The following is a 13,251-nucleotide window of genomic DNA, read 5'->3' on the forward strand; positions in this document are numbered from 1 at the left end:
ACGGTTCAAGCCCCATGCTCCTCCTGCATCACACGAGCTGCAAAAAGCTTATTGAGAAAACGCGCCGGTCGGTGCACAGCCCAGGCCTTTCCCGCACACGCGATGGGCATTGTCAGACGGAAACCTGGGCCCGAGGCGCGGGGACCTGCCTCTCTGCGTGGCTTCCCGTGACCCAGCGCCAGTCCCCGCACGTGGGCTTCACGTTTGGATACTGCCTCTGAGCCCAAAGCCCGGCGCCTGTGCGGGGGGCACCCAGCCCCGCGGCACCCCCTGCCCCCTGCGGCCTCTGCAGAGCCCAGGGCTGCGCCCGGTTCCTCGGCGCCCTCAGCGGAGGCTTCCCCTCTCAGCAGAGGTCAGCCCGGAGCCGGGCGCCCCCAGCCCGCGCCTCTGCAGCCCCGCACACCCTGAAGCCATACTCGTGGGCTATACACATGTCCACTTGCTTCACTTTTTTTTTTTTGAGTTGACAATAATGTTTATGTTTTAGAATCTACTGCTTTGTTTCATTGTGGAAAATGCACATCATATAAAATTTGCCATTTTAACCATTTTCAAGTGTACAATTTAGTGGCATTAAGCACATTTCTCTACCTTTATTGCTTGAAATTCTCCAATATAAAAGGTTGAAATAAAAATTGTGAATAAACAAATGGTGATCAAAATGAAATATGTAGATGAATTAATATTGAGTTCCCAGGAGGGCTAGTGCAGTGATTTTTTTTTTTTTAATTTATCTTTATTGTTGAGCGTATTACAGGTGTCCCATTTTTTCCCCCCAACTGACCCCCTCCACCTCACTCCCACCCCCTCCCCAGGCCTTCACCCCGTTATTGTCCGTGTCCATGGGTTATGCATATAACTTCTTTGGTTAATCTCTTCCCACCCTCCACTCCCCTCCCTCTTCCCTCTGAAATATGATCGTCTGTTGCCTGCGTCAATGTCTCTGGATCTATTTAGTTCATCAGATTTTTTTGTTCATTAGCTTCTTCTTAAAGAAGACCCTCCAACTTTTCCTGTAGTGCTGGTCGGGTGGTGATGAACTCCTTTAGCTTTCCCTTGTCTGAGAAGCTCTTTATCTGACCTTCAATTCTAAATGATAGCTTTGCTGAGTAGAGCAATCTTGGTTGTAGGTTCTTGTTTTTCATCACTTTGAATATTTCTTGCCACTCCCTTCTGGCCTGCAAGGTTTCTGTTGAGAAATCAGCTGCCAGTCGTATGGGGGCTCCCTTGTAGGTAACTAACTGTTTTTCTCTTGCTGCTTTTAAGATCCTTTCTTTGTCGTGAGGTGAATGCTGGAAGCTTGGCATCTTGTCTCCCAAATCAGTGATTACCTATTATCTACATAGATGCACTTAAGCTTTTATTTTTTTAAAGTTTGGTTTTTTTTTAAAAGAAATCTTAGAAAAGACTTCAGTGAACATTAAACTCCAAATTGCCTTCTGGTTCATTCCTGGTTCTTCCCATTGTGTGCACATGAATTACACATTTATGTGTATTTATCACTTTATGCTATTTGATATACACATTTATACATCTTCTCTGGAGACGTGCTTAATCAAGTCTTTTGCCCATTTTAAAAATTGGCTTGTTTGTCTTATGATTGAGTTGTAAGAATTCTTTATAGATTTTGCATAGAAGTCCTTTATCAGGAGGAAATGTTTGGCAAATATTTTCTCCTAGTCTGTGGCTTGCCTTTTTCTTTTCTTACCAGTATCTTTCAAAGAGCGAACATTTTTAACTTCAATGAAGTCCAATTTATCAGGTTTTTTTATGGCAGGTATGTCCCACTGATTAAGAAATATTTTCCCAACTAAGGTCTCCACGAATTGCTCCAATGTTTTCTCAAAGGGGTGTCATAGTTGAGCTCTTACATCTAAGTCTACATCCATTTAGAGTTAATTTTGTACATGGTTTGAAGTAAGGGTCATAGTTAAAACTATATAGATATCCAGTGTTTCAAGTGTTATTTGTTGAAAGAATTGTACTTTTTCACATTGGTGCCTTTGTCAAAAATCAGTGACCCCCCCCCCCACACACACACTAACCACATACGTGTGGGTGCTGTGCTGGACTCTCTGTTCTGCCCCATTGATCTACATGCCTAGTCTCGACTGTTGTCAGACCGTCTTAATTACCGTAGTTTCACAGGAAGCCTTGAAGTCAGGTAGTGTAATTGCCTCTGGTATGCTTATTTTTTCTCGCACATTGCACTGCCTCTGACTCCAATACAAGGTTTAATAGGAGTGGTCGGGAGGAGAGCATTCAGCTTCACACTGTAAAACACAAAAGCGGCTGTAGGCCTTTTGTAGATGCTCTCTGTCGGCACATTGAAGTGCCAAGTCACTCTTTTATTACGGATTTTGAATCTATGCTCATGGGAAATATTGTCCTCTAGTTTTCTTTTCTTGAAATGCCTTCATCCGGTGTCAGGGTGATGCTGGCCTCACAGCATGACTTAGGAAGGGCTTCTTCTCTTTCTAGAAGAATCTACCATCCTGTCATTTGTTTTCTATTATTGTATTTTCCCTTTTTCTTTTCATTCCTTTTCTTGGATTTAAATTTTTTTTTTTTAATGATTCCATTTTACCACTCTTGGCTTATTAGCTATTCCTTTGCTTGTTTGCTTTTAGCGAATGCTTTAGAATGTATTGTATGCATCCTTAAATCTATTACAGTCTCCCTTCAAAGAATCTTACGTGACACGCAGGTTGAGCATAAGAGCCCCACAGCACATTACATTTCCTTTTTGCTATTGTTGTCACACATTTTGTCCTGCCTGTTATAAACTGTACGATGTATTATTATTATTATTGCTTTATCAGTTTAAAGAAACAAAAAAATGAGAAAAAAAATTTACTATTCAACCCATTTCTGGCACTCATCGTCTCTGTATAACTGAACATCTGGTCTCATTTCCCTTCAACCTGAAAAACTCCCCTAACATTTCTCGTACTTGGGGCCTGCTGGCAATACATGCTCTCATCTTCCGTTTGTCTAAAAACCCTTGATCGAATGTGAATGTGTGTGGCCACTACTTGTTTAAATATTCTTTCCTGCCTCCATGCTCTTTCCAGGGCTCCCCTTGGATAGTAGGCCACTCGGTGTCGTCCCATTCATCGCTATACGTTGTTTATTTTTTTCAGTTTTTGTTTTCTCTAGGTGCTTCATTTTGGATGGTTTTATTGCTATGTCTTCAAGCTCGCTGCTTCTTAATTCCGTAACGTCTTTTCTGCTGCCGATCCCAGGGGAATCTTCCTTTTAGACACGGCATTTTTCATTTTCATAGTGTAAGTTCCATTTGGGTCTTTTATAAATCTTCCGTTTTTTATTTCCCTATAATGATACCATTTTCCTTTATATCCTTGTGAACGGAAATTAGATACACATTTCTTTAAAGTTCTCATCCGCTAATCTGTCACATGTCATTTGGAGGTCTGTTCCTATTGACTGCCTTTTTACATTTTCTTGCCTTTTTGCGTGTCTACCAACTTTCAATTTGCCGCTGGTATGTTTAATTTTACATTGTTGAGCGCCGGATTTTCTTGTAGTCCTTTAAGAGATGTTGGACTTTATGGCAGGCAATATAGTGCTTGTGGATTAGATGGATTCTTTCGCAGTGTTTTGTTGTTGTTGTTGTTTTTTAACTCATTCCGGGAGGTGTTTAGAATAGACTTTATTCTAGAGCTAATTACGCTCCACGGGTAAGGTCTGGCTTTCTGAGGATCCTACCTAGTGTCCCAAATAGTCAGTGAAATCTCTTACTCTGGCTAGCGGCAACTCTAATAACTCCCAGCACTGTGTAACCTCTGGGAGTTAATTGATTTTTATAGAGCTCCCAGCACTTGTCCTTCCCTTAGAAACTGTTCTTGCCTCCCCTGGTGGGATTTTAGCGTATACACGTACTCACTGGGATTCAGTAGACTCCAGAGGGCCTCTATCCACATTTCTGAAGCTCCTTCTTAGCGCAGCTCTGCTCACGCAGGTGCCCTGCTCCGCCAGTTCCACAGCCCGGCCTCTCAGACCTTCAGTCTGTGCTCAGCTCAGAAGGACAGTGGACTCGGAACGACCTCCAGACAGACAGCCTTGGCAAGGGTAGACCGCACCTCCACGGTTCCCTTTTCTCAGGGATCACAGACTGTTTCGGCCTGGTGTCCGATGTCTGAAATAGTTGTTTCCTATACTTTGTCCACTTTTCTAGGGTTTTGGGGGGATGGAGGGGGGCTAATTCTGGACTGTGTTTATCCCTCAGGGTCCTATGCAGAAGTCTGCTTGTTTCAATAGCTATAGCTTAGTCAACATCACATGGCTTATTTAGTTAATCCCTTAACACTGAGAATTTAATTAATCCCTCCACACTAAGAACTCTAATTTTAAGACAATTATAAACAGTGCCAAAATGAACATTATTGTTATAAAAAAAAAAACAAAAAACAACCTTTTATTTTCTTTAGAGGATTTTTTCTTGAGATTGAGTAGACTTACTAGAACAAAGAGTATGAACAATCTTATAGTTCTTGTGGCAATATTTTCTTATTGCACCTAAAAAAATAAAACCCATTTACAGTGTCACTGGGCACTGTAATATGAATATGCATTTCTCTTGATTACCAGCATTGGGCTTTTTCCTTTTAATTTACTTTCATTAGTGGAAGCCCTGAGTAATGGTGCCTAGAAGATAGCTCAATTTATTATTATTTTTCTTACATTGCTAGGAAAATTGTGCATTTTCTCGTAAGATAATTAAATGCCTGGATTTTCTTTTGTATAAACGATCTGTTCATCAACCTTGATGATGTAGCAAGAGGAATCATGGTATTTAGATTGCAAGACCTCATTACATTTTGTAGGATAAGCTATCATCTGTTGTGTTTTTCACATAGCTTAACTCCCTCTTTAAGTTTACATATGACTTTCATTTTTAGGTATGTCTCTTTAAGTAACAGATGGTTAAGTTTTTTTAAAATAGATTTTATAAAATAGTTTTTATTGATTTTTTTTTAGAGAGGGAGGAAGGGAAAGGGAGAGAGAGAAACATCAATGTGAGAGCAAAATATCCATCAGCTGCCTCCCGCATGCCCCCTAACAGGTATTGAGCTCAAAACCTGGGCATGTGCTCTGACTGGGAATCAAACTGGCAACCTTTCAATGCCCAGGACAATACCCAACCAACTGAGCCACACCAGCCAGGGCCAAATGGGTAGGTTTTATTTTATTTTTTTTAATCCTCACACAAACAAATGTGTTTTTTTTGTTTTGTTTTGTTTTGTTTTTGAGAGAGAGAGGAAGGGGAGAGAAAAAGCATGGGAGAAACATTGATTGGTTGCTTTCCATGTGCACCCCAACCGGGGCTCGCACCCAAAACCCAGGTATGTGCCTGACCAGAAATCAAACCTGCACCCTTTCTGTGCGCAGGGCAACGCTCCAACCAACCGAGCCACAGCAGCCAGGGCAATCCTTACAATTCTTACCAACCTCTGGCTTCCAAAGGAAAGATCAAACCAGTTACGCTAAGGTCAGGTTAAAGGTCAATTTGGCCTTCAAAGATTAGCGGGGCTAACCCCACATGAATGCTGACAACCCCATTTCTCTCAGCATTGTGCAAGTTTTCCCCAAAGCCTTTCCTTGCTGTTCTTTATAGTTCAAGGGGCAAGTAAACTCCAGACTTGTTCTGTAATTCCACGTCTCAATGTTGCTTCTTAACGCCTTAGAAGAGCCTGTCTTTAATTCTGATATTTGAAACCTTGACCAGAAGCTTTCTTTGAGCATTGCCCCTGTGTGGATTTCTATGCCGTTCCCTCCCAATGGCTGAGCCGAGATTGCCGTTCGGTTTAGAATATTGGTCTGTAATGATTTCCGTTCACCCTGGCCTTTCGTCTGGAGCCCTAGACACTGGGCCCTACATGGTCCAGTTCATCGGTGCCTCCAGGCCTTCCGAGGCCTGCCTGTCCGACTTGCATTATCCCGCCTGCTTTTGTCCTTGGGCCTTGACTTAGGCTGCATACAGGTGGCCCTCCCACCTCTAAGTGGCCCTTTGTGCTGAATCAATAACCTTCATTTACACTTTGCATGAACTGCCGAACGACGGGTTCTAACGCAATCCGTGCAGACCAGTCAGAAAGAGACCCGGCCGGGGCTCTTTGGTGTCTGGTGGTGGTGGAAGGGGTCGAGGAAGTCGGGGGCCTGCTCACCTCCGCATCGCCCGGACCACCCAGAATCCAAGGCTCCAAGGGAGCTTCACTCAAGCTGCCCTCGTGTGTCACACGCCCTCCCCACCTCAGTGTCACCCCAGCCACACTGCGAGCCTTAGTTCTGTCTCTCATGCTTGCTCTACTTTCCTTTCCAACCACCATCATTTCTTAATCTTTTACATTAGCTCAGATGTGACTCTTTTTTTAAAAAATATATCTTTATTGATTTCAGAGAGAGGAAGGGAGAGAGAGAGAGAGAGAAACATCAATGATGAGAGTCATTGATCGGCTGCCTTCTGCACGCCCCGCACTGGGGATCGAGCCCGCAACCCGGGCATGTGCCCTGACCAGGACTTGAACTGCGATCTCCCGGATCCTAGGGCGATGCTCAACCACACCCAGCCGGGCTCAGATATGATTCTTTATGCTTTCTTGAGGGTCTTTGGAAACCTGGGCAGATTTGATTAATTTTTTTAAAAGCTATTTACACTTAGAGGTTGTGAATAAGCCAGGAAAGAAGTGTTTTGGATTTTTTTAAATACACATATGGGCTTCTTTTTATTTATTAACAGCTTTTATACATTTTCAATATTATTCCTTAGAGCAGCTGTTTCTTGGGCTCTCTTTCACACCTGCCTGTCACTTCAGATTTCCATTTGTTACTTTGCAGATCCAAGTGGGGAGATATAAAAGCAGAGCGCACCGTGATGCTCCTGATTTGCAATTTGACTCATATCTGAGAGTCATTTAGAAGCCCCGTGTCTACCCTGCTGGGGTCACGGAGAGGCCATTGGTTTAGCCCCCACCCCTCGAACCCTGTTTCCACGCTGACAGAACTAACACAATTCTTGCCAAACTCACATTAGTTCCATCGGCAGGCCAACCCCCTTGACTGTGCAACTCGGGAGAAGCGTGTCCCTCTTTATCCGCGATGGCCCTGGGTCCAAGGCAAGTGAGCAACACGTGCTCAGCTGGGAAGGGCAGCCTCTGTTTATGCTCCCAAAGAGTTTGAAGAAAGCCCATAAAAACGGCGATTATCTGGCGTAGGGGAAAGTGTGACACAACCTGCCTTAAGGAGGGAAAAGCAAGGAGGGATAATGTTTCTTTTCCGGGACGGAAGAAAATGCAACGTTCAGCGTTGGTCTCAGGGAGGGCCCGCGGCCAGGTGACAAGCGACTCTCCTGGTGAGTGAAGCAGCCAAGTGCCGGGGCTGACGCAGCGCAGATAGAACTTGGATGTGGAAAATATCCAAACCGTGCAGACCCGGGGGCCGGGACAGCTGTATAGTTGGAAGCACTTATGTCCACGCTGAGTTTTGGCCAAATGGATCCAGCCTTGAACTTAGCGTCCTTGGTAAGCATGAGCCGTGCCCGCTGGGCCCTGGGCACGTGCAGACCCTGGTCGTGGTCACACTGTGTGTGAACTGCCTCAGCTGGAGTGGGTCGCTCAGGGCCAGGCCAGGACCTCTGGAGGCAGCAGTGAGCGGCCAGCATCAGTAGGTGGGTGTTATTCGAGGTGCTGGGCAAGGCTTTAAGTAAATCCCCACGGGGCCTGGCGTACCCATTCATTCCACACGCATTCATGGAGACACTGAGGACTATCAAGGTGAATAAATAGCGGTATGTGGCCTCAAATCGGTCACAGGTTAGATGTTAACAGCAAAATATGGTGAGGGTGCAGCTCAACGTCCTGAGTGGAAACCACGTGCAGACAGTGAGCATTACCGCTGACCTGTCCACTGTGACGGAGCCTTACTCTTTGCCTCCCACTGTGGGAATGCGCCTCTTGCAATATACACATCACTCAGGATCCCAGAGAAATGAGCCCCCTAGAAATGCGCAAGGTCCTAATGATTCTAAAGTGAAATCCTCCAGTCAACAAATGACGCCCAGGCACGGTTTTACTCTTGAATAGAAGCTGTTAAATTAATTAAACAAGAAAGCCATTAGACTGAAGTGGCTCTAATACCTTGGCAGCCTACACAAGCAAACCCAAACATAAGCCTGTAAATGCCTCAAGGTTATGAAATCAAAATGCCAAGGACAACCAATCGCAAACAGCCAACTAGGCTTTAAGCTGCAGCCAGTCAACTGATTTCCTTTCTGTGCTTCTGCACCTTCTCTGTGTAAGTCTTCCCCCTGACTCCTATGGGCAGAGCACCCATAGCCACTTCTGATTTGGCACTGCCCAATTCGAAGAGATTTTTGCTCAAATAAATTCTTTAAAGTTTTAATATGCCTCAGTTTATCTTTTAACAAAGCATGCAGCCAGCAATCTCCAAATACTTGGGAAATCCATCCAAAGTAAAAGAAAGCACACAAAGCAAAGAAAAAAAAAATACAGAGGAAATGAAGATTAAAGTAAACAAATAAAAATACCAGGTAGAGCTGGTATCTTCCAAGAGGTGAGAGAGGATATTGTATTCGTAATAGAAGAAATGCCAAGACCAAGGGACAAATAGTAAATGAAAAGAGCTCTTGGAAATTAAAAACAGGATAGGCAAAATAAATGCAATTGAGGATAGGGAGATTAAAAACACCTCAAAAAAGAAGTTTTTTAAAAAAAAACACAAAAAACAAGAGAGAAAGCAAGAAAGATGAGACAGGTGGTTAATCTACCCAGAAGGTACAATTTCCAACTAATAGAAATTCCAGGGAGATAAAACAGTGAGTAGAAAATTATCAAATAATAGTGGACATTTTCCCAGGAGCAAAAGAGGGATTCTATGTGTTGAGCACAATGAATAAAAAGAAAAACCCACATCAAGGGGCATATTATAAAATTTTTAGTAAACAAAAGTTTCTAGTAAAAGAAAGTAATGGGAAATAGAAAAATAAAACTACCACATAGCAGGGATGGCAAGAAATGAAAATTCCCATGTAATGGTTGAAGATGACATTATTGAGCAATTGAATTTCCCCTCCTGTTCCTGTGACAGAGAGAATGAGAAATCAAGGATGGTTCCAAGTTTTGGGCCTCAGCAACTGGAAGGACAGAGTAGTCATTTATTGAGATGGGGAAGACTATGAGAGGAGGAACATTATTTGGACAAGTTACGTTTGTGGCACCTGTATTAGTTAGCTATTGCTGCATAACAAATGATCCCAAAACTTAGTGGCTGAAAAACACCTAACATTTATTATCTCACAGTTTCTTTGAGTCGGAAATCAGAGGTAGTTTAGTTAGGTGGCTCTGGCTCAAGGTCTTTCCTGAGGTGGCAATCAAGCTGTCAGCTGGGGCTATGGTCTCATTTGTAAGCTCAACTGATATTGAGGGAATCCCATGGTTTTTGGCAGGCCTCAGTTTCCCACCACATAGGCCTCTCCACAGGGCTGCCTTATGACATCATGGCAGGTGGCTTTCCCCAAGGTGAATGATCCAAGAGAGAGATAGAGAGAGTGAGAGTCAAATTGAAGTGACATCCATCGCTTCTGTCATGCCCTGTTCATTAGAAGCGAGTCAATATGCCCAGTGAGTCAATATGCCCAGCCTGCCCACACTCTGGGAAGAAAGATTACACAAGGACACAAATGCCAAGACGTGGGATTCCCTGGATGTCCATGTGGCAGTTTGAACAAAACCTGGGATTTGGAGCATAAGTCCCTCTAGAAAGTCATTATCAGAAAAGTACTTATTATTGGATGTTAGGCATCTGAGACAACCTTTGAAAGAACTGGAAGAGTCACCTGTGGGCTGAGTCTCCAAGAACATCGCCAAAACCGCCCTGAGGAAAGTCTGGTAAGGGACCTGCTTTGGCCCTGCGGCTGCAGATCCCACAGAAATTTTGCCTTGGCTTCCCCAGTGCAAGAGAGACGCCGGGTGTGCCAGCAGTTTCCTCAAGTAACTAACTTTAGAATCAAAGTTATCAAAGGAGCATGTTCTATATCCTAGTCACATGGAGTTGGAAAATGTGACTTTTTAAAACATCTGTTATGGGAGGGTAGAATTAATATCATGGAAAAATATAAACTGAATGTTTGAAAGAGGAGAGGCATCTATGAAGGACTGTTGTTCATCATGTTCTGGAAGGAACCGAGATAATTTAGCAGAAACTGGAGATCATAAGACAAATCTAACCAAGAGCCACAAAGAGAAATGGAGATATATTATACCCATTAAAATCTCCATGGTGTTAACCAAAAGAATAATTGAAACGGTTTGTGATAAAGATATGAATACAGACATTAAGAATGTAATAAGCCCGGCTGGCATGGCTCGGCGGTTGAGCATCGACCTAGGATCCAGGAGATCAGGGTTCGATTCCCGGTCAGGGCACATGCCCGGGTTACGGGCTCCATCCCCAGGCAGGCGTGTGCAGGAGGCAGCCGATCAATGACTCTCTCATCATTGATGTTTCTCTCTCTCTCTCTCCCTCTCCCTTCCCCTGTCTGAAATCAATAAAAAGGTATATTTATTTAAAAAAAAAAAGAATGTAATAAATTAGGTGGAAGAAATAGATGAGAAAATCTCCCAGCATATAACACAAAAAGACAAAGAAATGGAATATTTGAGGTAAAAAAGATAAGAAACACATAATCTCAATCCAAAAGGGCCCACATTTAACAAAGACATCCAAGAAAAAGGAAAGAGGGATTATGGAAGGCATGAAATTAAAAAAAAATTTTTTTTAATTCCCAGAACTCAAGGAGAACAGTTCAAAGGGTCTCCTAACTACCAAGTTCACTGAGTGCAAAAAGGCCCGCATGGCTATGGTATTATGAAAGTTCAGAACACCCAGGATAAATATAAAGATGATAATGATGATGAAATTATTTTTTTTTAAGCTAACATTGTATACGGCTTACTATGTGCAAGTAGATGTTTTAATCACTCTGTACATATTAACTGATTTAATCTTCACAATAGTCCTATAACTTAGCTACTATTATTATTACCATTTTTCAGATGAAAATACCGAGGAACATATCCGTGGGTACACAGCTAGCAGGTTGCAGAGCTGGGATTCAAACCGCAGTCTGGCTTTGTAAGCTTGACCTCTGCTTTGTTTTTTTAGTGGCACTACATTCTAGAAGGCAGTTGAGAAATGCCTTCAAAGTTCTAAAGGAAAATGATTTTGAATGTAGAATTACCCAAAATATTAATCCAGTATTGGAGGAATATAATACATTTTTAGACATGCAAGGACTAAGATATGCAAAAACCCATTTTCAGACATACAAACACTTATGACTTTATCTGAAAAAGCAACTTAAGGATCTACTGTGTCAAAAGGAAAAACAAATCCAAGAAAGACAATAACATGAGCTCCTAGAACAGCGAAACTAATTAAAGACTGTAACAGAAAGTAATCCCAGAATAACTTCAATGCAAATGAGCCTAGAAAGACAGTGTATATCAATGTGCTCAAAATATATTAAACAGCTGGAAGATATCAGTGATAGGGGATTTTTTTTTTCCTAATGACAAGAAAGAATATAATTTTAAAACACCAGGGGGGAAATCGTACCAGGATATTAATTCCAAAAGCAGAACAAACTAGCCATAGCACAGTTCAGAGTATTCGGTGGAGCTGCAGGGAAGAGAGTCAATTTGACTTGACTTTGAGTCTCCTCTTCGATGGCATGAGTTTGAGTGGCAACCCCACAGGGTTAGATTTCCTATTTGTGTATCCAGTCAACCTGCCCTGGCTCTTTATTAAAGTGTTTATTTAAACATGGCTTTCTAAATTCTGTTTTCCATTTAGATAAACTTGACAAAGTAGCAACACAGGGAACAGGACTTGGGAAGGAGAAAGGGAAAAGTGGGGAAATGTACCAGGGTACAAATTTTCTTATCTTGCATATTGGTAAGTAAAGGGATAATATCTAACAATTAAGGGTCAAGAAACAGAAGTTTAAGCAAATTACTTACAGTTATAAAAGTATCCAAGCCCAGCCCTAGCTGGTTTGGCCTGTGGACTGAAGGGTCCCGGGTTTGATTTCAGCCAAGGGCAAGTGCCTTGGTTGCAGGCTCGATCCCCGGCCCCAGTCGGGAGGCAACCACTTGGTGTGTCTCTCTCACATCGGTGTTCCTCTCTCTCTCTCTCCCCACTTTCCACTCTCTCTGAAAAGCAAAGGAAAAAAATCCTCAGTGAGGAGTTAAAAAAATTAAAAACACACACACACACACCAGAAAAAACAGAAGTTTAAGCAAATTACTTACAGTTATAAAAGTATCCAAGCCCAGCCCTAGCTGGGTTTTTTTCAGTGGTTAGAGCGTCGGCCTGAGGACTGAAGGGTCCCGGGTTCGATTCCAACCAAGGGCATGTACCTTGGTTGCAGGCTTGATCCAGGCCCCGGTGGGGCACGTGACACTGATGGGGCACTCGACATCAATGTTTCGCTCTCTGAAAAGCAATGGAAAAAGTATCCTCTGGTGAGGATTTAAAAATATAATAATAAAAAAGTAAAAGGCTTCTATTCTTTTTTAAAAGTATCCAAAATGAGAGCCAGTTATTAAAAAGCATAACCAACGAAATAAGAAGGGAGGTGTGGGAAAAAGACACGGTGTAAATTAAATCTTGCATTTTTCGTGTTGGTTATTAGTAAATATTGCTTAAGACCAAGGACCCATGAGGCAGGCATACCTCGTTCCACTGCGCCTCTCAGGACTGCGCTTTTACAAACCGAAGGCAGGGCCCTGCTCCAGGAAAAAGACTAGGACTCACTTTACTGCGATGGCCTGGAACTGAACCAGCGACATCGCCGAGGCGTGCCTGTAGTTTAGGGCTACGGAGGTAGCCATGAGAAGACTTAGAGATGGACATTAGTCAAAGGGCTCACCTATGAGTAGTCGGGAAGAAATGGGGAGCAAGACTCTTTCCCCAGTGTTTGAATTTTAATTTCCAGATGCATCTTGAAAGAATCCCCAAAGGGTGACCTCCCACTCAAAACGCTCGGGAATCTGGAGCCACTCTCCACAGCGTCCATCAGCTCTGGCCACATTGCTTCGGCACTTCTTCGAGTAAGAAACTCCCCTTCAGGAGGCAGATTTTCCGGTTTGGAGCCAATTTACATTCTTCCTCTTGTAGAGAGACGGATAAGATGTCTGGGTCTCGGCCAGC

Source organism: Miniopterus schreibersii (genome assembly GCF_964146895.1).
Source record: "Miniopterus schreibersii genome assembly, chromosome: 2".
NCBI lineage: Eukaryota > Metazoa > Chordata > Mammalia > Chiroptera > Miniopteridae > Miniopterus > Miniopterus schreibersii.